Source organism: Mercenaria mercenaria, chromosome 14, assembly GCF_021730395.1.
Source record: "Mercenaria mercenaria strain notata chromosome 14, MADL_Memer_1, whole genome shotgun sequence".
Taxonomy (NCBI): Eukaryota; Metazoa; Mollusca; class Bivalvia; order Venerida; family Veneridae; genus Mercenaria; species Mercenaria mercenaria.
In genome coordinates, this window is record NC_069374.1 from 13673414 (window position 1) to 13696185 (window position 22772).

Here is a 22772-nt window from a genome sequence, read left to right on the forward strand (position 1 = left end):
TATTTATATGTTGTGATTAATTGGTACTATAAGTACTTGTTATAATTTTAATTTCAATCACCTACTTCAGGAGACAACAGCTAAGATCGCTTTATTTTAAAAATCGGTCGCTTACATATTTGAACTCGCTCTGATCTTTTATGTATGCAGTTTTAAGGAAGGTCGGAGCCTCATAGTTTCCTTGTTGCTCCTCGCTAGAAAATGAAAAACATGTATAAACACCAATGAACTAAATTTTCACCTCGGGTTATAATACTTTAATAGCATGATATATATCGTACGTAAAGCTATCAATGATGACGTTACAATCGGGCGTATTGTAACTGAATTTAATAAACTAATCTCTCTATCATACATCTTTCCCACGCTTAGACACTATCAGAGCTGCTTAAAAATATAGACAGGGGTAACTGTTTAAGGTCAACAAAGCCACGTGCTCCATAGATTTTGCGCGATTACTTGAAGACCATAAGACTTAGCTTACTTGACTTTTAAGGACACACATTTAAGATTTACGTTTACTACGAGATGTTAATGTTTTAATCATTTGTCAAATAACATCATATTTCTGTCATTGACGCCTACCAAAGCTATTAAATCCTTCAAGTACACGGTGTTTGAAGAAATTATTGTGTCTATAGCGAATTTTGAAAGTAGAAACTATTTGAAGTATTGCCGTCAATTGGTTCTTCTTCAAAATATCAAGTTTATTTTGTTCCAAGATATCTCTTTGGGCAATTGAATACATTGCTCATTCTTTTTTGTTTTGACAAAAGTAATTATAATTTTTAGACTTGGCATATGAGGGTATCAATCATGTGCAAGAATATAAGGATCTTATATGACTGCCTGTGTAAGACAGGATTTTCCCAAACCCAAAACAGAAATAAACAAATCTTAAATGACGATTTCTATCTAGTTTTAAATATAATACATGTATTGTCATTTAGCTTCTATACACAGCGTTACGTCAATAACTTTTCTGATACAAATACATATATATTACTTCTTCGGACTCTTGTATCTGTGTCTTTCAAATTTAGTTATTAATAAGTAACTTCACTTCTAGAAACTCAATTTATAAAATGCAGTCCGTGCATGAGGACATGTGCTCAGATTCTGTCATTTAAACGTGACAATTTATTATCAATTGTAAATGATTATTTATTTTAACACGACCCGATTTGTTTCCTATTAAACAAAGAAGGCTGAAAACTGTATGCTATTATTCAACAAACGCCACAATCATAACGGCATAACGGCGCGCTGGAAAAGAAATCAACAGAAATCAGGCAAATATTTGATGGATATCGTCAAGGACGTACATAATAATCCTTGATTAGAATCGAAATAATATATATCTCAAACAGTGATTTGCTCGTGAATAAAATCATTGTTTGTCGTTTAAAGGTTCATTACTAAGGGAAAGTGAGTTGGCAATTTTTTTCGTAGCCAGTGCATAGACTTCTGCAAGACACTAAATAATGAAGATTGGCAGGTAAAAATTTACAGAAGGTCTTTGGAACTCAAAGAAATGTATGTGTATTATGTTGAAATTTCAATGAATCGACAGAATGACACCCCAGGTCTTTTTAACTTTCTTCATACTTCATAGAAAAATAATTGTACATATACTTCAATTTATTTCGAATTTCTACATACCAACTTTCATTTTCCAATAAAATGAAATAGTTTCTGTGCTTTTTAAAAGAAATTAAAATGTTCACTTTCCTTAGTATTGGACCTTTAAATGCGTATTATTATATTACTCGGGCTGTGCCCTCGAGATATAATTCTTTCGTATCTTAACTCCAAACAGTGATTTTATTCAACGACAAATCACTGTTGGAGATATATTATTTCTTAAGTATACTTGTAATAAGTTTTTCTCTGAAATATACACCATTATGTCTGAAAAATATGTATATGTATAAGATCAACAATCTAGATATAAAGTTCGTTTCCGGCTTGATTTTTTACACTTTTCAAAGATTCAAATCGATGGGATTTTTTTTGTTAATGCTACTAATTAATTTGTAAAATTTATACATACCGTAATTAGTTTATTCACAATGACAAATGAAACAACTAGGTATGTTACTTCTGCATATCTCTGACTGATGTATCCATTCTGATGAGTACGCATATATATTTTGACCTAGACGAAGCTGTGGAATTTAGTAGTGTTCTAAAACTATGCTTGTTTTAAAATAAAGCACGATTATTAAATATGTTTTTATCTTTGAAGATAATTTATATGTCAGCTTAAATCTGTACAAAATGATTGAGAAATTTATACTCTAGAAATAATGTGTAAAACGCGAAAACATGTTAAAGATATCTTATGCATAATGTGAAGGAGTAATAATTTTGATATTTATAACACTGATATAGTTTCCTTCAATGAAATTTTCTAAAACAAATATAATGTCTTGAAGTTTCATTTAATTTTTTCTGTATGATTATTACAAATATATTTCGTTGTTCTAAGGAAGATTCTTCTGAAATGTAACATTTTGCAGATTTAAATACGTATGTGGATTATCAAAGCTATTTGTGTTTGATTTTTGTGATGGATTATTGAGTATCTCCAGTCAAGACAATGGGTATAGATAACGTCGGTCTATGTCACCTATTTTAGGCAAATATTTTTCTTTTCATTGGAAGCTTCGAATATGTCTGACATCAAAGAAAGGGATTAAAAGCTAAACATAATTTCAGGCATGCTATGATTTTGTCCATTTTCGCTCGGTAGGCATTGTATATATTATATAAACATTCAAGAAAAACGTTTCCATATGCAGATATATCATAATTTGGATATAAACAAAAGTGCTAGTTGAAAAGTCTTTCTTAGTATAGATCTGATTGTATTACGAAACCTCTCTGGACGCTATTGTAATATTCAATAGGACAAATTACGTGCCATGACGTCATGTCCAGCTTTTTCAGCATGTTATCTAATAATGAAATGTATTTAATACTATTTCTAAACATTGCTCGAAGACATTTTCTGCCTTGCAATATATTATAAGAGTAGAATCAATTTAAAAGATTGCAGTTAATGTCAATATCTGGAATTGTGTTTCTACAACGTCTTCACGTTTGCTAATACTTAAGATCCAATATACTGGTTATATTGGTGCGACATTATCACACTTTTGTTCTGGTAAAAATGAAACTGCCTCTGAATTTCATAAAGTGATCACATGAAAAACGTTCAAACACAAAAGATATTCAGTCTATACATGTAGAATGATTTCAGAGCGCCTTTCCGTCTGGTGCAAAAAGAGTTAGGTACACGATGTGAATTGTAAACAGAAAATTATTTTAAAAGAACGTTTATGTTTCAATCGCTTAGATAAAATGAAATATTCAAATAGTCACAATTATAGGTAATGTTGTGACTTTTCGGCCTTTGATGTTCGGGGAAGACCCCAAAGCTATCATACATTTGTATATGATTGTTCGTTTTGACTGGACTCTTTGAACACACTGAACATCTTATGTGGTAAAATTCACAGTATTGCTTAAGATGATAACGCACAAACAGAAAAACACTAGTGACATAACAAATGTTCCTGACAATTTAGACTTCGTTATTTCAAGAACAAGAGAAAAAAACACGTGGAAAATGAATGTATATATCAATATAAACCCATATCTTCCCATTCGGTATGTACATTCTAAGTTTCTTTCATTACTGACACAAGCCCTTACTAATATAAACATCATAATACTTTATGTAAAGTTTTGATAATGTGCAAAGTGATATACAAATAGTTTACAAAAGAATACCATGTGTGCATGGCCAGTTATGAAGAAATGTATATAGTGTTTAGTACTATGGAAGGATTTCCCTTGCTTTTATTGTTAAAATCGTACAGCCAGATTACACAGTAATTTCAATACGTAAGAATTGTACCTATTTAAAAATATACTATATGTTTACAATAAAAAATTTACTAGTCTTTTTATGTCTAAACAATGACTAAATCTCTAGAATAAACAGCAAGTGCAGTTCTATAACATTTGGAATATCAACATATCTATGCACTCAATTTAATACATTATATATTCTAATATGGCTCGATATGATTGCTAGTTAAAGAAAAAGGAACACAAAGCTCCGTATATTCTATTATAAACAACGGTTAATGCATAGACTGGTAAGAGAACTTCATGACGTCAAATTGCCGCACGACGTCCGGTTCGTTACTACTCGGATAGATGAAGCGCAGCATTATTTTTATCAAAATATTTCAATGACCATGTAAGAATGAAAACAATCAAGGTCATCTTGTGGTTTCTCGTCCAATTTACCATCGACGGTTCATCGTTCAGCTGCTTAGATATTAAAAGTGACTCAATTCCTGCGCATCTGAATTCTGAACAATTTTAAATCAGACGACAGACCACTCAAAGGCTTTGATTATTTGTTAATTAATGCTCAATCTCATTAGGGCAAAAAGTCAGAATTTGTTGATAATTCATCATCAACTTAAGATCCTATTAAATCAAATAATTGCAGAGTATATAACAGAAATAGATAATAAAAATGATTAATCAAAATTCAAGGGATCTGTATTAAAACAAAGACTTCCCTATGGACCATTAAATTTTAGTTTATCTTTCGCATCAATAGATTGCTTTAATGGATTTGTTCGCAAAAATGGTCATATATTAAATATTAACCGTTTGCTTTTAATTTTCTTTAATGTTTAGTTATCATGAAATAGATAAACAGTTTGACGTTGATAATACTCCCTTGTGATGCTTTTTTTCCAATTTCAATGTACACCTTTAAGTAAATATATTTGTTATCATTCTTTAAGGCAGCCAATGAATAAGCTTTACAGGTTTTTGCAGGAAGTTGAGGCAAATAATTCTTGGATATTGTGCTGACAATCAAGTAAACATAGTAGAATTTTAGAAAAATCCTTGAGAATTTTCTACAAGTTCAGATAAGGTCAGTCCTGTGTCAGAAATGTTTCATTAATTGTAGATGTATGCATAACCTTTAATTTTCAGTTATTGCTAATGCCTTACTGTTATAGAACAGGCATCTGAATGCTATAAATGCTAAAAAACCAAAGACAAATATCAAACAGGGAATGCCACGTACCAAAATCGCAGCCTCCCCAAAACGAAACCTACAGCACGCAGACGTGCACACCACAAACATACACACACATACACGTGCACACACACAAAGCCAACACACGAGGACAAAACGAACAAACAAAGGAACACACACACATACACGCGCGCACACACAAAGCCAACACAAGAGGACAAAACGAACAAACAAAAGAACACAGTGGGGCACCGCCTTGAGACGGTCAGTGGCAAAAACACCACTGGGGAGCTTAAACCGGTTTATGGTGCGCACCCAACCTCACTCTTACCCCCACCATGTTCCAAAGACACGGGACAGTGTAAATAAAAGTAATCCCCTCCAGGTGAATCTCTAACACACGTAATGGAAACAAAAGGCATGGCATGTAAAACACAAAAATGCTGGTGTATAACAATATAAAAAAAAAACCTTTAGAACAAAAAACGTATGTACTCAATGCCTTTTCAGAAGACAGAGCAACAAGAGAAACACCCTTAAGGGCCCGACGAAACAGTCCAGAAGACAGATGTCAAAAGAGTTCAGTCCTGGTAGGATTTAAAAACTTATCATAGAGTCCTTCCCCTCTTCCATCAGACACAATCAAAGAGGGAAGCGTAGTGTCCAACTGTAAACGGGTTGAACACTAAACATGCGGTATGTCGCAAAACAGTTGGGTCGTAACCTCTTTTAATAAAACGTTTTATAATTTTACCAAATACATTTGGAAAATTACCATGACCCAAGATCTTACGAACTTTGTAAACCACATCCCCATAAAAAACGGGTTTAGAAATACCTTCTCGCAGAAGAGTCTTTAAATTACTATTGAATCTTAAAACTAAATCAGAATTACGATAGTAACTTTAGCAAAATATTTACGCAATTTGTAATAACGGTAGCCTTGCTGAAGAAGTTTACTTGTAATATATAGATTACGTTCATTGAAATGCTTGACATGACTACACGCTCTGGCAAACCGAATTAATTGAGAAATATATACCCCATAAGATGTAGCCTGAGGTACATCCCCATCCAAATGGGGAAAATTTACAATACTAAAGTTAAAATCATCCCTCTTGTCATAAATTTTGGTATGTGTAATATTGTCATAAATAGAGAGATGTAAACTAAAAACGAAGCATCAGTATCCGAATTGTTAGTTTTAATTAACTGAAGCTCCCTAGGATAAATAGTACCCACCAATTGACCAAAAAAAACTGATTATCCATATTAAGAATATCATCCAGATAGCGTGATGTATTATTAAATGCAGTTATAATATCTGCCTGCGTATCTGGAGAAAGGCTCAACATAAAGTCTCTTTCATAACAATATAAAAACAAATCTGCGACAAGGGGTGCACAATTTGTTCCAATGGGAATACCATTCCCAAACCTGATGTAAATATTGTTCAATAAAAAGGAAAGGGCTTCACAAACTAAGTCGTGATTGTATTCATTGACATTCTGTGAATATCGTTAACGTTTATATCGTATACATGTAATACTTTTCTTGTCAACTCTTCCAAATAGACCCTATATACTAAGAATATTTCTTAGGTTATATAAACCAGTCATTAAGATATGCACATCATCTCCTTTCGTCAGTATAAATACTTTATGCACAATCATAATATATTGAGAAATTACTGCTCTATGAATTGTGCGTGCGACTTATGTAACATGTGGTTCCGTCATTTTTGCGTTCATAATTTTGATAGGACAAATATTGCTTTATTTGATTATGTATCATAGGAGTCATACTCACTAATATAAGTTGATTAAGTTAAATAAGTGTGCCATTCTAACTAGTATCCGACAAGGGTCTTGTTACGGATTAACTGATTTTAACTTTGTAATCTATTTACAACCAGTGGATTGCTTTACACATTCAAGTTAACTTTTTAAAAACAAATTTGCAGGAATCCGTGTTTCATAGATTTTGTTATATTCATTAATAACGTCATTTTTTTGAGTAGTTGGAAAGTACACAAGTGTATGTAATATGAGAACTTAAATGAACATTGCAGGAGGAGAGATGTTTTCCGTCTTTTTTTGTTTTTGTTTTTGTTTTGAGTTAGTTTTATGAAATTGAAGATCTGCACATAATTTAGGATATGTAGGACATAGTGAACTTATTGTTAAATAGAAGCTGATAAATAGTATTGAATATTAACCAGTCGCCAAATGTCCAGTCGCTCCGCCTCTTAGATCACGTGGTCTAGAAATGAGAAACCTTCGACAAACAAGTTCCAAAATGACGGATGCGATGTGATTCTGAATAATTTCCCATGTGATGAAAATAACACTATGACGTTAAAGAGTTGTATTCAACATATTAAGTAGGTAGTTTGAGGGTCAAAATGTTTCGCTAGGGTACTCTCGTATGTTTCTCAAATTCTATACAGCTGTGTTTTCGTATGTTTCTCAAATTCTATAATGTATTTTCGCATGCTTTTAGCTCACCAGAGCTCAGGGTGAGCTATTCTGATCAGTCACCGTCCGGTGTCCGTCGTCCGTTGTCCGTAAACCTTTACTTTAAACGACATCTCTTCATAAACCACTAGGCCAATTTCATCCAAACTTCACAGGAATGTTCCTTGGGTGCAGCTCTACAAAAATTATTTAAAGAATTGAATTCCATGCAGAACTCTGGTTGCCATGGCAACAGAAAGGAAAAACTTTAAAAATCTTCTTCTCAAAAATCCAGAAGCCTAGAGCTTAGATATTTGGTGTGCAGCATTGCCTAGTGGGTCTCTACCAAGTTTTTTCAAATCATAACCCCGGGGTCAAAATTGATCCCGCCCCAGGGGTCAATTGATTTTATATAGGAAAATCTTTAAAAAAAATCTTCTTCTCAAAAACCAGAAGCCCTAGAGCTTAGATATTTGACATGTAGCATTGGCTAGTAGACCTCTACTAAAGTTGTTCAAATCATGACCCCGGGGTCAAAATTGACCTCGCCCCAGGGTTCACTTGATTTTACATAGGAAAATATTCAAAAAATTTCTAAAAATAAACAAGACGGTATAGAGCTTAGATATTTGAAATGTAGCATTGCCTAGTGGATCTCTACAAAAGTTGTTCAAATCTTAACACCCCCCCCCCTCCCGGGTCAAATTGACCCAGCCCCAGGGGTTACTTGATTGTACATAGGGAAATCTTCATAAATTTGCTAAAAATAAACCAGAAGGCCTAGATCTTAGATATTTGATATATTACATTGCCTAGTAGACTTCTACAGACTTTGTTCAAATCATGACCCCGGGGTAAAATTGGCCCCGCCCCAGGGGTTACTTGATTGTTCATCAGTAAATCTTCCAAAGAATTTCTAAAAATCATCAGTTTGACATTTGAAACATATACATTGTAGCTCATATTACTCTGGTGAGCTATCCAGGGTCATCATGACCCTCTTGTTAATTTTACACTGTATTTCAACTATATTTCAAAGTCTGTATTGTAAAAAAAGAACTTCTCAAATGTAACCAGCTAGAAAAGATTGCTTTGAAGTCGTTGCTTATCTAACGCAATACATGTATGTACGTATTGAACATACTTACGTTCGGATTGATAAACTCTTTTTTTGTCTTAATTCTTGTATTATTAATTTTTTCATTTTTAATTTACTTAATATGTTAATTCATTCGGTTTGCAAACGGTTTCTCTTTGTGGCTGTTAAGCTGCAATTTACGACTTCCAACTTATATCATGCACAACTATTTAACTACTTAATAAAGTGAGTGAGAAAAAAGTTAGATATTGGTAAAAATGCAAGAATAATGTAAATTTTTTGCATTATTTCAATAACATTTCCATGGTTTACTACCTTCTGCACAATAAATTTGGCTATTTATAAGAATATCTTAGAATAATCTTATGTCAAAATGTTTGAACCCTATTTACTTTCAGAATTCTCACTTTTATGGATTTTTTTTGAGATTATTTTTCGCCTGAAATGTGTGGGTTAGTCCCTTTAAAATGAAACGCATGTCTAAAGTTTTCTCTTTTTTTGTATAGGTAGAACAGTATTTTTCAAAATAAAAAAAACAACAAACACTACATTTCGGACAAAAAAATGTTGCCGGCCGACACATTTCGTTTCATTTGGCCATATACAAGTTTGATGAAAGTTTTAACGTCTCAAGTTCTTATTAATTAAGGAAAGGTTTGTATGTCTCTCAAGGCTTCTTAGGAATGAGGGAAAGAAATAGATGGAACAACTCAACTTCACTTCAACAGTTTAGCAATAAAATACTTTGTCGAAGAAAAATGACGGCGGTAAGCGGTACACAAATATGAGTAAAAACTCGATGTCTTATTGGATCAGAGATAGTATACAGCGAACTTGCCCTTTCCGAACTAGTTGTTAATGTTTTCGGCGGACGCCGTCTAAGAACGAATTCGTTACCTATGCCAAGTGACTTCAGTTTGCAAATCAAACTACTTGATAACGCATTATAGATAATTTATCAAAATGGAAGATTTATGCAACACTTTGCCTGATTGGACAAGAGTGTCAATTTCTTTCACTCTGTTGATTGTGCTACGCTAAGTGAAATGTAGACAAAGCGTTTATCCTAAACGACGCTGTTCACAGTTTTAAAGCTAACTTTGGCTCGGTATATTTAGCAAGAATATTGATATATCTCAAAATGATAAGTAAGTTTAATAAATATGATAAAATCCTGTTCAAATACCAACATATATCAAATCAAAGAAAGAACTGAATACGGTCTGCGTATCACATGAATAAGGGTGTGATAAGAGTCTTTTATGTAGAGAAGTGCTTTTTAAAAGATTTTCCTTGTTACAATTGTCGTCTGTATATGAAAAGGTTTCTTGCTTTTATGACTTATTCAGATTGCATATTAAAATGAGTACTTGTTTGCTTTGATATATTTGTTATAAATTATTTAACTCTTCTTCTTCTTGGCGTTCACAAATTATTTAACTGATTTATTATATATGAATATTTTTCTTTAGTATGGTATGCAAATATTGAACTCAGTTGAAATCAGTTTTATTATGTATATGCTATCTAATGACTGAATCTCATTACACTGAAATGAAGGTACGCTGCATACAGTTTATCTATGTGATATGACTACGGTCAAACTTTGCTTATGAAACAGAAATATTGAAATAATTACAATTGTATGTTTTGCTTGACCTTCACTTTTTTATAGGTTTGACGTCATTGTCCAAAGATTCATGAATAGCGAATATGCATTTGTTAAAGCGGGATCAGTTGGCCTATTTTAGAAATAAATAAAAATAAATAAAAAAATCCTTTAATTGATTTTTTTCTCATGTATTCTAATCAAACTTGATTTGTATCATCTTTATTAGGCCCGCAGCCAACTTTGTTCAGCTGGGACATTTGACCCCTTTTAGCCTTTATGCAGCGTCTCATGAACAGCTTGGTGGATTTTTGTCATACTTGGTCTGGAGCATCATTATAAGGTCCTCTTTCAAATTTATTTTTATAGGAACTTGGGCCCTATTAGGGACCATTATAGCTAAAAGTAGATATGCCTTTCTTCGCATTGACCACTAAAATGTTATGGATTTTTATCAAACTCGATGTGCTATTTTGTTACAAATGGGGATAGGGACCAATTTAGCTAAAAATATAAACACGTTTAATGACCTCTTCTCATGAACCGCTTCATGAATCTTCTTCAAACTACTGCTGTGATTATTCGTCTAAGGATAAACGAAACAAAATTGCAACCGTACGAAACCTTTGCGAAAATTTAAAAGAGAACCATTTAAATTGTTAAAGTGCGGTGTTTAGTTTTGCAATTTGAAAAATGTTAGATGAAAGCTGAAAGATGAAAAATTCATAAGCTTCTTTCCTTATTACAATTCGCCGACCATCATTTTTAAAGATATTTCTTGTATCGTTTTACTTCGTCAGGTTTATATTTGAAATATAAATTTCATCTTAAATGCTGGAAAAATATATCACGATCAAAACAGCGTGAAAAGAAATTCGAAACAAAACACTGCTTGTAACATATTTCTGTAATTGATCAGACTGGTACTGTGCGTAATTCGGGTCATACTCGCCTATTCCGGATCACCACAAATGAGTTGAAATGGTTTTCTTATTACTAACCACAACAACATAAAACTACCATCTTGAATCGAAAACTGAAATAATTTTGTGGTAGGAATAGAAATTTTTGGCATTTAAGGCCAATTAAATGACTAAAACGATAGGCATGACATTCGTCTCTGGCATTATTGAAATATACTGTTTTAAAACAGTCATGTGGGCGGCCTTGTCCTTAGTGTGAATAAAACAGTCACATTGTATTATAATGCCTCCGCCTTTTTCTTTAACATCTGGCCATGGGTAAAACAATAACATAAATTAATATTTTGGACACGGAATAGGCACAGTGTATGCCATTTATATTTCCTCTTGAGGCATCTTAATGGTCAAGTTGTTTTTAATGTGGCATATATGACCGGAAAGAGCATAAAATTTCCTTCTTTTTAACCTCCCTTTCGTTTCATTTCGTCAAAAATCTAGAACTCAGACGTTCTTGAATCTGACTTTTTTGTTTACATTCGTCAGATTTCCACATAAGAAAAAGTATAGCATTTGGACAATGTTGCAAATATGGATTATGTAAGAATAACTTGAACATTTACCAGCAATGAGTTATTAGTTTAATGAATAAGATATAAAACTAAAACAAAGCTTACGGTTTTTCTTGACTTATGCGCGACGGCTGTTTAAAAGCTTGGAAATGAGTCAATTTACAAACTGGTTCGGAATAGGCGAGTTCACTGTACGTTTGATTGACAGGCGGCGACTGGTCAATTTGTTTTACAGACACAGATTATAATACAAACATATGCCTTATATAACAATAAAGGTGAAATGTGAAATGTAATTTCAATACTGCATGATGCTGTATTCCATTTGTCTTCAATTTATTTCTGGAACGATACATAACGAATAAACATACGATTTAATAAAAAAGAAAGATTTTTATCATGGCAGTTGACATGTAAATTGTCTTTGTGATTTATGTGTTTATTTCGAGAGTTTACTTGCCATTTTAGTGAAAACAGTAATGGAATTTTGTCAGTGAAATACTGTAAACCGTTTAATTTTGAGACAATAACGGCTTCGAACTAATAAGTATCAATACAATTTTAAAATAAGATAAATTTTGTTTTAAAGATGTGATTCTAGGAACGCTGGTTTTGGCAACACTACACGTTCTGATATTATTTGCGTATTTCGTAAGGTTCAGCGTAAATTGCAAAGTTCAATGATATTTTGTTCAAACTAAAGAACTAATATAACATATTAAGTGAAAATGAACAACGATATGTCCTTAAAGGTGTAATCATACTTAATAAGTCTTTTCAAAATTAAATTAGAAAACGAAAACCATTGAAAGATACAGATGTTTTCCATCTGGTGAGGAAATTTAAAGCGAAAAATGATAAAAATAACTTTTCATTGTTTCTTCTAAATTGGAAGAAAGAGCTAAGTTACCAGTATTATTTTAATGATGTTCTTAAGCTACATAAAGTTCTAATGGATGAGCATAGTGAAATAATTTTCTGCCTCTGTCTTTCTGTATAAAATGTCAGTCTTCAAATAAATAGGAATGCTACAGTTTACTTTGTATTTGCGAAATTTTGAATCTTCAAAATGGTTTCGGGTAGGTTCGAATCTAACCAACGGCTGTATGTCATTTAAAGCCGGACAGATTAGCCTAAGCTTTCACATACTCCCTATAATAACTATTATGTGTTTGCCGATACTTTGGTTTAGCAAAGCATAGTTAAAAAAAAACAAAAAACAATAACAACCCGATCATCCATAAACACTTTAAATCAATTGTTTATATGTTTAACGGAATACTTATGTTGTTTGTTATGCATGATGTACATATCCATCTACCTATGAATGGATTAATAATTATAATTACGGTATAAGCAACATGTAGCTCAGTTTAGTGTGGTATCAATTTTCATGTTAATTTAACTTTTCAATATAAATTTAAACATTGATTTCCAATTCTAACGATTATGTTCAGAACCACTTTCAGGCACTCTGCATGAACAAAAGTTTCAAGCCTGTGGTAATTGCATGCATCTAGAAAGTAAACATCTGACATGACTTGTGAGTACCAGTGTTAGGGAGCCTATTCTTTCTTTACACCGTCTAAAATACAAAGGTATTTTTACAAAAGAGAATGAATAAGAATATCGTAACCAAACAATTTGCTCTCTTTAGAGAGTTGAAGTTGAGTACAAATATTGTTTGTAGTTCAGATACTTTTCTGTCTTCATTGTTTAATAAACAAATCGGGTCATGTTTAACTTAGAATTTTGTTAAAGAGAGGAGAAAGGGTTATGACTGAGATCAAAGAAAACTGAATAAACCGGTAGAAATGTTTCATATACTGTAACGCATATAGAATTTTAGTTTTTGAACAAAAATACGTAAACGATCGATGCTATCAGGTTAACGTTGACATGAACTAATTTCAGCAGAAACCGTTCATCTGGTTTGCCGAAAGCAGTTGTTCTATCATGATTCTGTCATATGACTGATATGATCTACAACAAGCAGCTTATACTTAATAACGTTATTACAGTAGCCGTATGATTTAAATATTGACCTGAATTTGACAAAATAGAATCCAAGACGTTCGCACTTCAAAAACACGTATTCAGTGTGCGACGGTTATTTTCTTTTTGTAGTGAGTTTAATTTGAATACCAAGGAGTTGATATTTTTCTGGTCTTTAGTGAAATGTAAAAATGCAATAATAACGTAACATACAAGTGTAAGTTTCGATTAAAAACTGGACGAACAATAAATGTGGGGAAGAAAACTTTGAAAATTGTTAAAACGTGTTTTCTATTCTTATTATATTGCTATATAACATTTCTGAAAATATATACATACTAACATACTAACATAAAATATGAGAGAGAAGCATTATCCGTTAGACTGACTAATCTGCTCTTTTTCTTTGGCTGCTCTTTCACTACACAATATGAAAGTAGAGGTTATCATGTGATATAATCAAAACTAAATAGAAAATGTATAAAGAAATTAAAACGAAACGAAAACAACAATAAACTACTCACTACTATGAAGTTCTGGACTGTTAACCTAATTTCAATTAAAAGTTCACAAATTGTAACTCTATTCAGGTCCTAAAACTACTTAAAAAACCGGGTTACCCGTTCAATACCAATTTAATATAAATATATTTTTATTTTGAAACAGTTTTCTTCCAAATGACTTTGGTATATGTTCTGCACTTATACAAATGATAAGAGAATACATATTATGGTTTATGAGATTGGTTCTGTAGTAACTACTGAATATCTTCTGCACAGAACAAACGACGAAACTGAGGCAAAGGGAAACACCTTTACAAAGACACAGGAACAAGCAAGTAAAGACATGTGCCATATATATCAACTTAGATAGTCATAAATTGCCAGATATACGCGTAATAAGATTATTCATGGTTCTAACACAATCCAATTCATTTTCCTATTAAACAAAGAAGGCCGAAAACAGTGAATTATTATACAACAATTCACTGTTCTGACGTCACAATTATTGCGGGCAAATATTTAATGAATGCCGTCAAGGATGTACTGTAAAGACCTTGACAACATTTTAGAATCGAAATAATATATCTCATTTAGTGATTTGCTCTTGAATAAATCATTGTTTGTCGTTCAGATGCGTATTATTATATCACGAGGGCGAATTCCTTTGCATTTGAACTCCAAACAATGATTTATTTAACGACAAATCATATTATGTTTTAATCATATCATATATTATTTCTTAAATCTAGTATTTGTTCTATAACCTAGACATCCCACAACCGTACACAATCTACTTAGTGGAAATAGTTAGGACCACTGTAAGATATATAAATCATACTCCTGTGTTATTTTTAACTGAGGTTAATAAAGAAATCAAAAAGAATTATGCGCAATTCTAACACGATCCGATTCATTTTCCTATTAAACAAAGAAGGCAGAAAACAGTGAATTATTATACAACAAATCACTGTTCTGACGTCACAATTATTACGTCATGGCGTCAAACAGCATAGCGGCGCGCTGAAATGTCGTCAAGGATGTACTTAAAAATCCTTGGTAACGTGTTAGAATTGAAAAAAATATATCTCATTTAGTGATTTGCTCTTGAATAAATCATTGTTTGGAGTTCAGATGCGAAGGAACGACAAACAATGATTTATTCAGCGACAAATCACTGGATGAGATATATTATTTCTTAAATAATAATGACGCTCAACTCAGTCAAAACCGTCCATTTTTGACAGCTTCATACAACAGAAGTACTATACGTGTCACAAATGTATCAACTTATCCTATGGAATAAACAATAAACAGGTAATGAATATGTTCACATACAGAAAGAACATCTATGTGCAAGATAAAAATGTTTATATTACGAAACCCTTTGAGTTTTAGCTAATTTGCGGAAAAATTTCTTAATATACATGTATTAATGTACACTGTTTACCATATTCACCGAAATATATCGTGAGCCGCGAGCTACTTAAATGAATGGTTACCGAATCCTATCCGCCTTGCGCCTGGCATAGTGGTAGGAGTTGGGAGGTAATTGGTACGCATAATAAAGGTGTCTCATAAGCCAAACTGGCTGATCCTTTCAATAGGAGTGACACTATAATAAACAAGACTTTACCTTTTATATGTAAAATGGAAAACAGTTTCACAACATTAACACCTTTAGTTATATTATTAATTGGATTGAATATCAAGAACGGAAACATGTTTTCAAGATATTTAAAATTTGAAATATTTAAACAACGAGCTAAAATACCTATGCGTAAAGATATCTTAAGCTAAAAATTCCCGAATTCCCTAAGTAATCTTATGATGGGAACACCAACGATCAAATACAACACATAATTGGGGTAGTCTGAATATAAATCAAATCCCATGTGTGTGTGGTTGTCGTGCGTGTAGAAGATGTAAGTAATAAACCGAGATTAATTGTTCCTGTCTTCATGATAAGTTGATTTTGAACAAAAGTCGACACATTAGTGAATACATCTGTACCAGGTTCATGTAAAATGGACAAGTGCTATCATTTGGTAAAGTAAATTGACACATGTCTGACCTTCATTGTATAAATGGCAACTGGTTTAATTGTTGCCGATCTACGGACATTGTTTCAAAGCCAATCTGCTATTCATTAAAAGCAATACTTTTATATCTCAGCTCGCAATCATGAATGACTTACCTAGCAACGAACTGAACTTGCGCTATGTTTAGTTGGTTTATAATCATTTCTGTGTTAAAAGTTATAAGTCTTAATTTTTCATTGAATTCGTGTTTGCTTTTTTAAACCACTTCGAATCCACAGTTTACCTGCCATTATATCAAACAATATGATTAAGCAATAAGACATTGTTTCTTTTAGAAGTAACATTATGATTTGTCATAATCAGTAAAAATATACCTTCATCATACCTTTGCAATAGGATTATTCATTTTTTTATTTCTTAGTCAATGGCAAATACTATATAAAACATGCATATCACTAAGAAGCCCATACTAACAATGGACAAGAACACAGTATATAGTTTTATTTGACATGGTCATATAATAACAGGTCAACTTTAGAAACCATACATACGTCTCACATTCACAGGTTTTCTAGTTTAAAATCCCATGTATAACTAAAATATGATTTATCAAGTAGATTTTGAGCGAGTTTTTAGAGATTAAAATTAGTTTTGTTTTATGGAAGTGTCTGTCGACACGACGGTCGTGCCAATTTTTTTTCTTATTCGCACGATGGTCGTACCGATTAATGTTTTATCAACAGAACGGATGTGTCGACCAAATTACTTTTGACATAGGGTATATAGCAGTTAAAAGATAATTTCATTGGCATAATTCTGATTTTTAAGATATTAAATCAACTAACATGTATAGATATCAAAAAATCATCACGAAAATGGTAATATTACCTAGACTCATAAGCCGTACAGGTTTTTCAGTTTATTTATTTATTTTATCAATAAATCAATATATTAATTGCGGAACAAATAAATAAAATCAGTGAACAGATAACTTGAATCTGCTGCACATCTTATTTACTTAATATATATTATTAAATGTTTTTTCCGTGTTTCTAACTTTTCATATTAGAAATCTACGTTACGTTTGTAATTAAATAAATCGCACATAAGTTATTCACCAAAATAATTATAGCTAAACTTATCAAATGGTGGCATGCTACGAATTGTAAAATAATCGACACTAGCAGAAAAAGTCAAGAAAAGCTTAACTATATTTTACATATGAACAGTTTAGTCGTATGGATACATAACTAATTTTCACGACTTTCCAGGCATGACCGTCGTGTGAACAGTGAAAATAATCGGCACGCCGGTCGTGCAGATAAAGAAAATTACGGCACAACAGAAAATAATCAGCGCGGCCGTCGTGCAGAGCCTCGCTCTGTGCTTTAGTACGAACAGTGAATAATTTTCACTTATCGTTTATCATACCACTTTCTTTTATTTATTGTATACCACTGACTTAGTACATGTAGAACCCACTTATAGTTTACCGTTTGCTAAATTAAATTTTAGACTATTGAATTGATTGATGGCTTTGTAAAAGGTATACTTCTAAAGATAAAGCTTGATTTGAAATCGTAACTAGATTCAAATTTCAATTAAATAACCTAAACTGATCTCTTATTAAATATAATGCAAAACACATAATTTGGACATGATGTAAATTTCTTAGGAAAACGACAAAACTCGTAAAACAACCATTTCTGCCAAATATATATTTCATTCAACCAAATCTAATTGCTAATATATTATTGATCAAATACAAAATGTATATAAATAAATCAGCTATTTAATGATTAAAACGTTTTATGTCTTTTAAAGAAAAATCAATACTCTGACAAACAATGAAAACATAGTGGTCATGCACTTGTAAAATAATTTTCTAGAAAACCATAAAACTTCATCAATGTGACGTTGCTGTGATCCAATATATTACTATGCATACTAGCGTTAACTTACTAATATCTTTAATCATTTCATTCCTCAAATAACGATTTCACATCCTACACTAACGGTGAGACTGGCTTTTCTAGATATCAGATGACTGGTACGGTGTTCATCATTGCCCGCCAGTATAGCAGTATAAGAACAGTGTATAAATTACAGAACACGTTATATCGCTCTAGTTCTTCCTATATAGTCACACCTCTGCTAAGAAACAGGGTAAAATGTATAAAACGAACTGAACTCTTCATATTCTAAATAAATTACCATTAAGTAGCAATTCTCATAGCGCCATGAAAGATAAAGCCACATAATATGTTACTGTAGGGAAAAACAGTACATTAATCAGGTTAACTTACGTTTACTTTTTACATTGCATCTAAAAGCTGACATGGAAAGTCAGTATTAAACCATAAAAATAGAACAAAGGTATAGAAAGCTGACTTTAAAGATCAAAGCCGGTTTGTGTTTTATATTCAATTGTATGTAATTTTTAGATAAAAGTGTTAGCATATATGGCATGTCAAACGTTGCTAAATTATATATGTATGTTATTATTATTATTATTATTATATGTTTGTTATTGTTATTCAATGTCTTGTCATTCATATTCTAAGTCTTACCATTGTTATTCTATATGTCGTTATTCTTATTGTATCTTTGATAATGTTATTCAATGTCGTGTCATTCATATTCTAAGTCTTACCATTGTTATTGTATATGTCGTTATTCTTATTGTATGTTCGATATTCTTATGGTAAACGTCATTATTGTTATTCTATATTTCGTTATTCTTATTGTATCTTTGATATTGTTATTCAATGTCGTGTTATTCATATTCTAAGTATTACCATTGTTATTCTATATGTCGTTATTCTTATTGTATGTTCGATATTCTTATGGTAAAAGTCATTATTGTTACTCTATATTTCGTTATTCTTACTGTGTCTTTGATATTGTTATTCAATGTCGTGTCATTCATATTCTAAGTATTACCATTGGTATTGTATATGTCGTTATTCTTATTGTATGTTCGATATTCTTATGGTAAAAGTCATCATTGTTGTTCAATATCTGACGATTCTATTTACAAAACATGTCATTCTTATTCTATGTTATGTGACTGTATTTGTGCTATTCATATCGCGGGAAATCGCACATACAATAAGAATAAAAAACAATAATGAATATACAACAACAATAACGTCTTTTACAATAAGAATATCGAACAGCATACAATAAGAATAACGACATATACAATAACAATGGTAACACTTAGAATATGAATGACACGACATTGAATAACAATATCAAAGATACAATAAGAATAACGAAATATAGAATAACAATAATGACTTTTACCATAAAAATATCGAACATACAATAAGAATCACGACATATACAATAACAATGGTAAGACTTAGAATATGAATGACACGACATTGAATAACAATATCAAAGATACAATAACAATAACGAAACATAGAATAACAACAATGACTTTTACCATAAGAATAACGACATATACAATAACAATAGCAAATTTTAGAATAGGAATGACACGACATTGAATAACAATAACAAACATACAATAATAATAACATAAATATATAATTTAGCAACGTTTGACATGCCATAAGTATGCACATCGGATGTTTATATAATTCAGTCACATGTGGATTGCTTCTTGCTTTGGGTGAGAGTGAATCGGTTTCAACTTTGCAAATAGCCCAAAACATTTAATAGACTTTAATAGACGTAGAGTAGTAAAGTCTGATGTCAAAATTGCAGAATATGAACATCGGATGGGGTACACGAATATCTTTTTCTTATAACCTTGCTTTATGAAAGAAATCATTCATAAAGCTGAATATGTATAATGCATACATAAAAGAAAACAAAATAAATAAAAGAAGCAAAAAGAAAAAAAAATATATACAAACAAAACAATATAATGCATAACGTTCTTTCTTATTTGCTTTTGTTGCCATGAGTTATCAAAATGTATGAACGCCTTCTAACTCGTACGTCTACAGTAATTTTGATTTTACGTAGTAAATGAAGACTAATTGGCCTTGTCTTGAAGAAATTAGGAACGGCTCTATGTATAAATCATCACTTTAATTGATAGGTCCGTGGAAATCAACAGCATCTCATTATTTTGTTTTTCTCCGTTCATCGTATTGCTATTCATACTGTGACTTATAAACAAGTACCAGTCAGTGACATATAATTGTATAGGATGTCACTGTAACAGCTAAATAATACTAGCATTTCTAAATGCGAACGTATGTTTAACTGCCTGACATTCGAAACAGCATAGTATAAAAAACAGCTTCATGTATTATTTTACATAAGGTAAAAGGTAAGGGTAGACTTATTGTCTCATAGCAAATTAAATGTATCTTTTCAAGAATGAAAGACAAATATTAACCAGCTCAGAGATCGAGGATAAATCTTTATCTTCATTTGGAAAAAAAGCTTTGTTTTCGAAATTAAATTTGTAATGTTTGTGACACTCAGAGCAGGGAAATCAAAAGAGGATATATGGTGGTAGAACTCGAACGTATTTTAACACTATAGGATAACGTTTGGATCATTACTCATAAACGTAAAACGTGCGGTTCAATTTCTGTCTACTCCCTTACGCGTTGGACAAACCATTTCTACACAATATAAAGTAACGCTGAATTAATTTTCATTATAAAATCTTCGGAAGATTTGAACCAGTCGAAAAACATTAGATAGAATCAGTAGAACGAACCCAAAGTGAAATATAGAATAGAAATAATCAAACAGTTCAAGAGATACTATGTCAAAACCTACGCATTTACAATGTACGGAGGAAGTGGGTAAATCTTGTTGCGCTTAATTAGGGTTTTAAACATATCTGTTAGGCTTACCTTATACATATATTTATTAGGATATTAAGACAACAATAAGATTTGGGATACATATATATTGAAATGTCATTCGAAATAGTATCCTTTATTATTAATTGGGGAAAATAATTGAACCCTAGTGTATCCATTATCCATTTCCCAACGGTTAACTTGTTTACAAATGACATTCGTTATTTGATGCTAAATGTCATGAAAACATAAAACTTTGATGTAGGCAGGATTGTTTTTGTTTGTGCATTCCCACACGGACAATAATAAGAATCGGGAGAATAAGAATATGTTACGGAACATTGCCTCATTAAACATAATGACTTAGTAATGGATTACTCTGCAAACTTATGTGAAAGAAATCAAATGCAAAATAAATGAATGATATTATTATGTATAATGAGCAAACATATGAACAAGATATAACAGCTCTGAAATGAAATAAAATATTTATATGCCATTATACTGTACGAGGGGCGGTCGGAAAATATCCGGACTTTTTACGCTCCTGTCGTTCACGTGCAGTTACTTACTCATATTATACATGAGCGAAAACTACATTTTATCGCCTTTAATTCAGTCAGTTAATTTTTAATGAAAAGAATGTATGTATGCACGAAGTTTTGAGCATTTGATCAAAGTAGAGGTTGGAGCTACCATAGACTCTAAGCTGGGAGAACAGAGCTGTAATAAAAGCCCTGCTTTTAGAGGGTAAAAACCTTGCCACATATTTCAACGGTTGCAGAAAGAAAAAGTTTTCTAAAGCCTGCATATACCGTTCAACATTTAATACCTGGGTTTCAGAGATTAGGGTGTCCATGACAAACGTGATAATCATTCCAACTGGTAACTGAAACAATTATAAATATATCTTAAAAACTTCTTACTTTGGATCCTGCTGAACAAACGCTCAGCTTGCATTTCAACTTCAACCTTTATTTCGTGCTTTCTGTATTAAACAACTCATTTGGTGAACAAGTTTCTGTTTCATATTAATCCACATAAAAGGTCTCTTCTTAACTGCAGTTGAACATTATATACAATAATAAAACCATTTCATTATACATTTAGTCATGAAATTATCTGTAGTGCATTTAAAATTACAATGCTGTACAAATGTGTGTATATGATTGTATTTTGAATTTCATATGATATGCCATGCCAATTGTTGGTTTGTTTCCTAAATTTATTTCTAACGACATTAACATGTCTGGCAGGAAAAATAATTCATGCATTCTATCACACATTGCTCGGCATATTCAGTGGTCTTCGTTGAGCCTCTGAGTTTTATATTCTTCGTTCTGTGAAATGAATAATTGTCTAAATTGCAAGTCCTACCTGTTTCCCTGAAAAGTGGCTGCTGTCCTTATTACTGTTAACGGTAATTAACTTCTGATTCTTATAACAACAGAATTATAACCGAAAATAATGCACACAAAACAGCTATTATTACATCACTGTCATTCTGTTTCGTATTATAGGTACGAAAGATACTGAGTATTATTTCAGTCGACGCTATTACCAAAACTAAAATACTCGTTAAAAATAAGAAAAATAACTTTTTTTGTTATAGATAAGATGTCGTTCTTATAGATTAATATTTCTAATAGAAAATATGACCATATACACTGTAAAGTTTGAAACAATTCAATAAAACCGTGACC